The sequence below is a fragment of the Sander vitreus genome, chromosome 13, assembly GCF_031162955.1.
Source record: "Sander vitreus isolate 19-12246 chromosome 13, sanVit1, whole genome shotgun sequence".
Classification (NCBI taxonomy): Eukaryota; Metazoa; Chordata; class Actinopteri; order Perciformes; family Percidae; genus Sander; species Sander vitreus.
The window spans coordinates 7,500,222-7,511,094 of record NC_135867.1 but is presented as its reverse complement, the minus strand read 5'-3'; the positions used below and the strand labels follow the sequence as shown (position 1 = coordinate 7,511,094).

At 41.9% G+C, this 10,873-nt stretch overlaps 1 long non-coding RNA gene across 1 annotated transcript; it reads right to left on the bottom strand.

Annotated features, from left to right (window-relative positions):
- Positions 1 to 9,494: 9,494 nt before the first annotated feature.
- On the bottom strand, positions 9,495 to 10,588 carry LOC144528118 (uncharacterized). Its single transcript, XR_013502873.1, has 4 exons — positions 10,503 to 10,588; positions 10,196 to 10,253; positions 9,742 to 9,884; positions 9,495 to 9,589 (listed from the first exon to the last, which is right to left on the bottom strand). It is a non-coding gene; the product is annotated as an uncharacterized LOC144528118 (long non-coding RNA).
- Positions 10,589 to 10,873: the final 285 nt, after the last annotated feature.

Genomic DNA, 10,873 nt, shown 5'->3' with positions numbered 1-10,873 from the left:
GATGCCGTAGATTTCCACGGAGACCAGTGAAGTCTATTAGAAGCACTTTTCCGGTGAGCGCTGAGCGTTACTGCGCAGCCTCAATCTGAGCTTGACGACGTAGATGTGACGTGAGCAACCTGTCTGAAAGTTGGAAGTCTTCTGGTAGCTGTGCCAAGAGAAATCTCAATCATTCCCAATCTTGCAGAGACGGAGAGCGTAGATATATGTAAGGAGATAACATAGGTACAGGCTAATTATTGCTAACTAAAATGCAAGTTAACATTAGTAATTAAACTTAAACAGCTAACGTAAGTCGAAACTGCCTGCGAGCTTCTCCTGACTATACGGTAATTTGTCTACTATCTACTATCTACTAACATTTCAAATTGCATGGGAGCGTATTTAACCGCGCCGCATGAAAGGTTTGCTTAACGTTTGGTCTGAACACACCTTAGGTCGCTGTTTATTGCCCGCAGTCAACGTTGGTTTCATTTAACCCAAACCATGATCTTTCCCTAACCCTTACCAACTGAAGTTTGTGCCTAAACCTAACCAGCCTGAACTAAAGAGAGGTCTGATCACAAAACTGTGATTTTTAACAGTTTTAGAAGGCATTGACGAATGATGTCGTCCTGCCGATAGGGCTGTCACATCAGAAACGGCTTATGTTTTTCTGTCTGGAGGGGAAGTTACAGTTTAGGTGGTATTCAGTGGTTCAATTTGACTTGTTGACAACATTGGTTTGTCAAATAGCTAAGAAGCTGATCGCACAAGTGCGACTGACTATTCTGCCACCTTTGTCGTATTTTGAACATCATATCAATTACCACTTGTCATTATAGAAGGTGATAACATATGATAACTAATGGATTTCAGGTCAGAGAAAGTATGGTGTGGGTCTTCAGGCATAGTACAGAAAAGAGTAGGGCTGATATGATATGGTAATGTATGGTAACAACAGTAAAGCATAGAGGGTGGCCCCACAGGCCGCAGCCTCGGACCGTCACACCGATCCTAATTAAACTCTATTAACCCTCAGCCATCTCTCTCACCTCCCTCCACTCTTCGCCTCTTCTGTCCATTAGCAGGCAGTCTTTGCTGAAACAAACCTGCGCTGGCATAGAGAGATGCGCTATGAATAGCGATGTGCAGCCACGTCCAGTTACCGTCTACCTTCTTGTCCCATTTTAATTAACTGGTGTCCGATGTCGAGGTGAGGCGAGGAGGAGAAGGAAGAGAATCTTAAATTCTGAGTGAAAAGGAAAAAAAGGCAGATGAGGAGGAAGGAGAAGGAGTGAAAAGAGGTGAGAGCGGTAGCCAGGAGAGAGAGAGTTGGAGAGAGAGAGAGGGGCGAGCAGGGTCGTCCTCCCTGCTAATTTGCTGACATGGGGGCATCGGGGAGGGCTGGCCTCCTAATAAGATTGCTTCTTGAAGGAGCAGAGCGAGCTGCAAAAGGAACAAAAGTAACTGTGCCCCGTGAATCCTGTAGTCAATTAGTCCGTATCAATAATTAAAAAGCATTGTCTGCGCAGGAGCAGGGGCAGCGGATTGAGTTTCCCTCCAACAGGCTAGATTGTTATGACAAGCAGTGCCTACATAATGATATTAGCCATTAATAATTCACCGTTGGACCCACATTGCTGCAGGTGACAGGAGGCCTGCGCCGCGCTCAGGCAGCCATCAGTAAGTCGACTCGCCAATTATCAGAGGTCAGAAATCAGAAATGGAAATTGAAATTTGTTCTGGGTGGCTGTGTGTGTGTTTGAGGTGTGTGTTGAATGTAAAGAGGTGTATCTGATAATGTGGAGGCATGCAGGCAGCAGAAATACTCAATGCGTGTGTGAGGCAGAGGTGAAAAAGTACAGAAAGCCTTTAAGTATTATTCACAGTGTTGGTCTTATTTTTGCAGTTTTAACTCCTTTCACTGATTATAACATTGTACTCATCAAAGTCATTGCTGATATCTAGATTTTAACCTTACGTTACAATCATTAAGCAGAGACTTGTCCAAAGTGACTTACAATGAATCATTTTTGGGATTCAGATTCTTGCACAAGGACACTTCAACATGTAGACAGGAGGAGCCAGGAATTGAAGTAAAAGTAGCACCAGATAACGGGCTGTGACTTTGACATTCCTACTTTCTATGTATTGCTGATATTTTAAAATCTTACTATTATGGGTGGCAATAGCTCAGTGGGTGGGAACTTGGTCTGGGAACTGGAGGGAGTTTGGAGTGTGGACTGGTAGCTGGAGAGATGCTGGTTCAACTCCTGGGTGCTGCCAAGATGCCCTAGAGCAAGGCACCAAACCCCCAACTGCTTGGGGCACTGTTGCTCTGACATCTCTCAATTTAATGCAGTGTGTGTAATAATAAAAAAAAATCTTCTTTGGGATTAATAAAGTATGTCTTCTTCTTCTTTCATTTTGTGTGTGTGTGTGTGTGTGTGTGTGTGTGTGTGTGTTTTGCATCACAGAATGTGGGTTGAGATGATTGACAGGGAGGTTGAAGCCTCACTGGCTTCTCAACAACTGCGACATCTGTGCTGGTGAAGAGGGCACAACAAAGAAGAAAGATGCTGAGTGGTACAGTGTGTGTGTGTGTGTGTGTGTGTGTGAGTGTGTGTGTGTGTGTGTGTGTGTGTGTGTGTGTGTGTGTGTGTGTGTGTGTGTGTGTGTTTGAGGGGGTAGGGGTTTTGGTGTGGAAGAGAAGACAGATGTGGTGTCTATGTGTGCCAACCCACCACACACACACACCAACCACGTCTGTCTTCGTCTCCTGTCCCAGCAGGCCTTACTGTGGGCCGACAGAGTGGACACTGCCTGCTGATCAGGTTGTTTGCCGGGCCCCGTGGGAATGCTGGGATGACAGGGTCCCCAAGGTTCCTCTGGTGAAACTCCACATCTGGACTCAGCAGAGGGAATTTTTCTCACTGTCTGTCATCGTTTCATTTTTCTTCATAAGCTTTTACTGTTAGATAATCATAAATAAAAGTAAATACAAAGATGATGAATTTTCGTGCTTGTCTAAATTCTAGATGCCAACACAGACATACACAGTGCCAGAAAAAGATGGTTTAAAAGAAAAGAAGACGGAGAACTGAGGAGGAGGAGGACAGCAGGAGTGAGGTGAAACAGGAAGAAGAGAAGAACAGGGCAGGGCTGCTGAGTGAGAAGTGTGAACCATAAAAGAGCAGTCAGTCAGTCAGTGTTACACTCTGACTGTTGCTGTTGATTCTGAGAAGGACAACAGAGCTCAGAAGAAATCACTCTAAAGTGAAACTATGACCCATCGTTCTGTTTCCTCACTGACAGGAAGGAGAACTCACTGCTGTCAGTCTGGAAACCTCATAACCTTAGTTTCAAACTTAGTTGGCTGGGTCAGTTTCTAAATAAATGATTTTTAAACGAGTGATATTTTGAAATTATCAATTTGGATACAGATAATAAATCTGAAAATGCATTTTATAACATGATAAATGTAAAGCTATTGTCAAGCTAAAAAATTCAAATTAATGGGAAAATGATATTACTTTCATGTGACTCGAAATGAGGCTTAGCGTTAGTTCATGCAGGACACGGAAATCGTACGCTCGCTGATTGAGTTATCACTCGTATCAGACACACACCAATCACAGCCATTCTCACATCAAGGCGGTCCTTTTAAACATGACTCCCTCCTCACTGGTCCCTGCTACACTGACGCTGCTTCACTCACTGCTGCTGCCAGCAACACTTCACCTTCACCACCCCAGCCTCCAGCTTCCAAGTTTAGAGTCCTAACATGACTCAAAGTTTTAAATGGTTTTCAATGTCTTTCTTTTGGCTGACTCTTTATTTTTACCCAAGGGGAGTGGGGGTGGGGGCGGTTCTGCATGGTGCTCCCTGTTTCAGCTTAGCATGCTGCTTGGCTGGTCAAGGGAGCATTATCAACAGGGGAGCCATCAGCGCCAGGGACGTCGTTAGGCCTATTTTAGGGGGGCTCAAGCTACCCCAAAATGTTCCTAAGCCCCCCCAAATAATAAGAAAAATAATAGATTTTTTTTTTTTTACAGTGCACTCTGTATCACTCACTACGTGGAATCAATCTTCCTTCACCATTCATCTGTTGGTGTCCTCGTGCACTGCAGTCTGTTTTATTTTTATTTCACGAACTGTCAACTGGTCGAAATGGCAGCGTTTTAGAGAGAGGCTCACGAGCGGACGCTTGCACGGTAACGGTATGTGGACGAGCGAGGTAGAGAGTTACTGACGAGAGAGAGTGCCATGCAGCATTAAAACAAAGCGTCATCAAATCAGAGAAATAAAATGTTTGGCCGATTTATCACTCGAAATGCAACTGTAGCAAGTATCTCACTATCATCAACGTCATCCAAATTCATAATTAGAAACAACAAATAATATATCCAGCTACAAAAAAGCCGGAAAGTCGAAAGTTAGACAGAAGTACAAAGAGTCAATGGCTATGAAGATGATACACCGTCTTGTCTCTTCTCATTGGTTTAAACTGGCAGCTTTCAGAATGCTGCAGACCGGTGTGTTGCAAGTAGCTGCAGGATTTATCTTGTCTCGTCGCAAATCTTTGGTCTGGACTTGCTACCGCACACACAGTGAGATACAGAGTGAAATTGTAAGTTGTTGTTAATGACTTTTACTTGCTTCACTTCAGCTACATTTACTTGAGGTAAAGATAAAGGAATATTTTAGTTGGCTATAGAAAACTAGTTAATGTAAACGAGTGAAATACAATAGCTTGCCTAGTAAGGTATCTAAGCTCTCTATTCTTTACTATTAATATAGTCTGCTTTCTCTATAGTATTAAAAACAATATCAGTCCCTAAATATCATAGTGTCACTGTTAATGCTATTGTACCAGTATATCCTTCAATTCATTGAACAAATGCATACTGGAAGATATTTTAGGAGAGAGAGAGAGAGAGGCACCAAGGCATAGCCTAAACTAAATTATTTCATGATATTTATTATATATGCTTGATTCTGACCAACTTAACTTTCTGCATTCCTTTGCTGTAATAAATTAAACAAGTATGTAGATGTTGCCTAAATGTAGACTCAGGTTATTAAATTCAGACATACTTTAAATCCTTGTCAACCATATTGCAACCAGCTAGTTCAGCGTATCATGCCTGACTGGAGTAGTGTGCTTTTCTTTAGGAGTGGGAAGGGCAGACAGCATGTTGCCTGTTTCGTCATTTGGGCTGCCTGGTTGAGTGCAGCGGCACTGAGAACATTATATTTCCCACAATTGAAGCTCTTTTTTTAAAAATGAAATAGGATCAGTCCAACGAATCATTTGGTTTGTAATGCGCACCTAACCAAAAGCCTCGTACCGAACGGTTCAATACAAATACGTGTATCGTTACACCCCTAGTAATTAAATAGTCTTATTTTGACCTGCAACTTATCTAATAGAGAGAGGAATTAGGTATGGTATTACTTTACCACACATTTACACGGGCAGATATATATATATAGAGAGAGAGAGATATAAATCCCCCCATGCAGCTTTGATGTATCTAAAGCTAACTTTAGAGTTTGAAAGTAAGATTTTGCAAGGGGAAGTTTTGCATAGCCTCGGGGCTAAGCCCCCCCCTTTCTTTCAATCCTAGTGACGTCCCTGATCAGCGCCAAGCATTACTGTATTTCCATTTGTTGCAATAAATGGTTAAATCTATGATGAGAGGGTTCCTGACTGAACTTGTGTTTTCACCCAGCTTTTCTCCTTTTCACAAACGTGTGTTGAAGCTGAAAAAACACTAAAAAATATACAAGCCTCAAACATGCGGTATACTAGCCGCAGCCGACCTGTCGAGCACCAGTGTGACATCATGGGAGCGCCGTAACTGTTTATACTCAAGGGGGTAAGCGTCTGTCAACAACCCGTAGATCCTATGGCGCCATTTTGATGCTACCAAGCCATCAGCTCCTGTTAGCAACCCATTGACTGCCATTCATTTTGACGTCACTTCGACAGCGAATAACTTTACATCTGAAGCGTTTAAAGACTTTATTTGTCCATTGTTTATTTCTAAAGAAACATGACAATGTACAAAAGGCTTCATTACCTTATATCTCACGTTATGGCTCCGTAACAGGCGTTTTTGTAAAAATAGGCTAATGATTGTGTCATAACCACACAACTTACTGTCGCATAGTAGAGGAATTACCGTATAGTACAGGAGAAGCTCGCAGGCAGTTTCGACTTACATTAGCTGTTTAAGTTTAATTACTAATGTTAACTAGCATCTTAGTTAGCAATAATTAGCCTATACCCATGTTATCTCCTTACATATATCTACGCTCTAAAAATCACAGTTTTGTGATCAGACCTCTCTTTAGTTCAGGCTGGTTAGGTTTAGGCACAAACTTCAGTTGGTAAGGGTTAGGGAAAGATCATGGTTTGGGTTAAATGAAACCAACGTTGACTCGCGGGCAATAAACAGCGACCTAAGGTGTGTTCAGACCAAACGTTAAGCAAACCTTTCATGCGGCGCGGTTAAATACGCTCCCATGCAAGTTGAAATGTTAGTAGATAGTAGATAGTAGACAAATTACCAGTATAGTCAGGAGAAGCTCGCAGGCAGTTTCGACTTACATTAGCTGTTTAAGTTTAATTACTAATGTTAACTAGCATCTTAGTTAGCAATAATTAGCCTATACCCATGTTATCTCCTTACATATATCTACGCTCTCCGTCTGCAAAATTGGGAATGATTGAGATTTCTCTTGGCACAGGTCCAGAAGACTTCCAACTTTCAGACAGGTTGCTCACGTCACATCTACGTCGTCTCTCTCAGTTGGAGGCTGCGCAGTAACGCTCAGCGCTCACCGGAAAAGTGCTTCTAATATCCTACATTGGCCTCCGTCCAGAGCAACGGGATCTGTTGGTCCAGTTTATATACTGTCTATGTTTATACTCCCGCGTGGTGGTCGCAACACTAGTTTCAGTCTTCTCCTGAATAGAGGTGGCGCTAATGAGGAAAGGCTACCGACTTTGCTATTTCTACGGACTAGAAGAAAAAAGGTAAACAACGGCAGAACTGGCAGCAGCATTGCCGTCAATGCTTTGATTTGATTCGATGACCTACTTCGTCGGATCAAGGCTTTCACTCACCATAAAAGAACTCCTCTTAACCCAGTAAGTTTACAAGAGAGACTTGCAGTCACTCTGAGAGTCCTGGCTTCCGGTTACCCTCGAGCTCGTTCAGGCTTCCTGTTTCCGCTTTGTCGCGCGCCGCTGAAAAAAATAGAGTGGTGTGCGCCCTCTGGACGCGCACTGAAAATCCTGGCGCGCCAGCAAGATCTACGTCATTTTGACGTCACATTGGTGCGCGCAAGCTCGGATGCAGTGACTGTAAAACGGCCTTTAAACTTCTCCATCCCACATCCCAAACCTCTAGCCACAATGATCATGATTACATCAAACATTTGTGATGATTTACAACTGAAATCTAGACAACTGTTAATGTGATGCTGTAGATTGAGTTGATTGGTGTCGGAAACTAGAATGAAGATGACTGTGATCTGTAAATGTTTCCACAGTTGGAGAGGAGTCTTTGACTTTGCTATGTGTCTCAGTGCCTTCTTCCCCTTTACTTTCCCCACAACCTTACAACTAAAACAAGTTTAGATGAAACATGGACATCAGAGGACAGGCTGAATCAACAGTACAACTTCAACCCTTCAGACAGGCAGCGAGGCCATCTTCCTCATGAGACTTTGTTCTCGTGACAACAGAGTTTCCGCAGCCGCCAACATCAAGTAGTCGGCACTTCCTTATTCACTTCAAAGTCTCCTCCAAGGCACATGACTAATCGGGAATGACCTCAGTGTCTCCCAAAAGCAGTCCAACACAACTTAGCATAACAGTTAATAATACATAGACCCATCAGAGGGGAAAATTGTATTCTTTCTGCCAGCCGGAGGAATGAATAACTCCAACTGAAGTGTGACTCAGATCATCTGATTGACATTTACCCATGTCATCTTGAAGCACTAAGTGTTAATCAATAAATTAGTGACACGGCATCAGAACTGTGTTTTAATTGCTGAGCTGTGCATTATTTATCTATCTGAAGTAGACGATCAGTGAACGGACTCCAGGCGTTGATTACTGAGCTAAAGACTGATCACAGTGAATGGAAGATCGGTCACTCTGACAGCCCGACAAGAGCGGCTTCACACACACACAGTCAGCATACAGGAAAGAAAATAACACTGTATGTGACCTGTAAACTGTTTTGGCAGGGTACAAATGAACCCACTGGACATTTTAACTTTTTAATCTGGATGTGTGAATGTGACTGGATGCAAACAGTGGATGTGCATGACTTAGAATGCAAAATTGAAGATTTATTTTCTAACACTGATCATTTGCTCCTCAACTTTGGAACAACTTCCTGAAAGAGAAGGCTCAGAGAAGCCAAATCAATGCATCTAAAACCCACATTTAGTTTGGCCTTTTCTTGCTTTTACGCCTACATTAACTTAAATGCACTATTCTTGTTATTTTCAATATTTTATCTTTAACAGATTGTCTTGAGCTCAAATCCATGTGCAGACACTTGCATGTTGAAGCTGTGTGATGTACATTATTGGTGAAAATATACCAGAAAAAAACTGCTCAAACAGATGAATACCACAGGATCAGGATTTACCATGCAGTTGTAGTATGGGATTATTTTTGTGACTTTAAATCCAAACAAAACTTCTCAAGTATCAAACAAAAATCACTAACTCAAGCAAAATAATTGTCACCTCAAAGGTAAAACTTAAAACTTGCAAACATTTGTGTAGTCGTAAACTATTGGTCTTTTATTTGTTTGATATTATGTCCTTTTGTTTACAGTTCCCTTTTTCTCAATGATCAGTCTTTTGCTCTCTCCAGCACGTTTGCAGTTTTGCTCCCAGCTTTCTCGTTTGCGCTTCCCAAGTCTTTGTTTGCGCTTTCTGACACAAAAATCTCGCGTGGGCGGGTCTTACAGGGGTGCGTCCCCATTGGCTAATTCGTTTTCAGATCAGTTTGAGTGACAGCTCAGTGCCTGCCGGGCCCCTGACGTTTCAGTGCAGCTAATTTTGGAGGACACACAAACCACTTTACAGCGGATTCCTACAAGATTAATAAAGTGTAAGTATTGATCATATATATTGTCTGTGATCTACGTTGCAAGCATGGTTACTAGACTTTGTTGTTTCGTTGTGTTAAGTTACTAGCTAGCTAGCAAAGCTGTTTAACTTAGCATTTAACGTTAGCTAACTGCTAACGTTATCTAAAACGTGTAGCTATGTTAGGCTACTGACCTAATTTGCTATGGGAATCATGAAGTCTTAGTGCCTTACTCAAGGAGCTGTATTAATTATCGTCGTCTCTCTGTAGAACAATGAAACATTGTGGGACGTGCAAGACCCCGAGCAGAGCTACGATGTTGTCCCAGGTAACGTTAGCTAGGTCAGTAACGTAGCTATATCTGATAATACACAATGCTAGTCTGGATGACAGCCTTTTCTGCAGGACAGCTCTTTACAGGGCTGGGATGTGGCTGTAGTCTTTCACTTCCTTGACTTCTTATTGTAAAGCTTGAAGTACCTTATTAGATTATAAAAAGGGTTTGAATTTAGCTCAATAATAAATAATTTTAATAAAGCCTTTGCACTCTAGGAACATTTTTCTAGCTTTCATAATCACTACTGGAACACTTATTTCTGGAATATTATTGATCACACTTTCTAGATTCCTACCTCCATGTTGACTACATGTATAAAGTACAATATGACTTCATGTTGAATTTACTCAAATGATCCATCTGCTTTTCCCTTGGGTAATGTGCCAAGGTGGTCCAGGGCAGCCACCAGGACCCGAGCTTCATCAGCCATGCACATCACTAAAAAGCAATAATGATCACTTAGCAAAGTGTTTTAGTTAAAGTACATTGTTTGCATAGTAGTAACACTATGCATTAATTCTAAATATTGTTGAAATGTACAGCGTTAAAATATACAAAAATATGTCAGTTATCTGCCATCTTGCAGCAGTGCAATACAAGAAGAAACAGTGTGTACAGATGGAACATTATCTAATGTATGTGTCAATCTTAGATAGAATACATTATATGCATAGCTTCTACATTGTACAACTTAACCTAGCATTGTGTATTATCAGATATAGCTACGTTACTGACCTAGCTAACGTTACCTGGGACAACATCGTAGCTCTGCTCGGGGTCTTGCACGTCCCACAATGTTTCATTGTTCTACAGAGAGACGACGATAATTAATACAGCTCCTTGAGTAAGGCACTAAGACTTCATGATTCCCATAGCAAATTAGGTCAGTAGCCTAACATAGCTACACGTTTTAGATAACGTTAGCAGTTAGCTAACGTTAAATGCTAAGTTAAACAGCTTTACTAGCTAGCTAGTAACTTAACACAACGAAACAACAAAGTCTAGTAACCATGCTTGCAACGTAGATCACAGACAATATATATGATCAATACTTACACTTTATTAATCTTGTAGGAATCCGCTGTAGAGTGGTTTGTGTGTCCTCCAAAATCTCTAACGTTAGCTGCACTGAAACGTCAGGGGCCCGGCAGGCACTGAGCTGTCACTCAAACTGATCTGAAAACGAATTAGCCAATGGGGACGCACCCCTGTAAGACCCGCCCACGCGAGATTTTTGTGTCAGAAAGCGCAAACAAAGACTTGGGAAGCGCAAACGAGAAAGCTGGGAGCAAAACTGCAAACGTGCTGGAGAGAGCAAAAGACTGATCATTGAGAAAAAAAGCCGAGGGAACTGTAAACAAAAGGACATATTATCAAACAAATAAAAAATAAAATAGTTTACGACTACACAAATGTTTTGTTTGCAA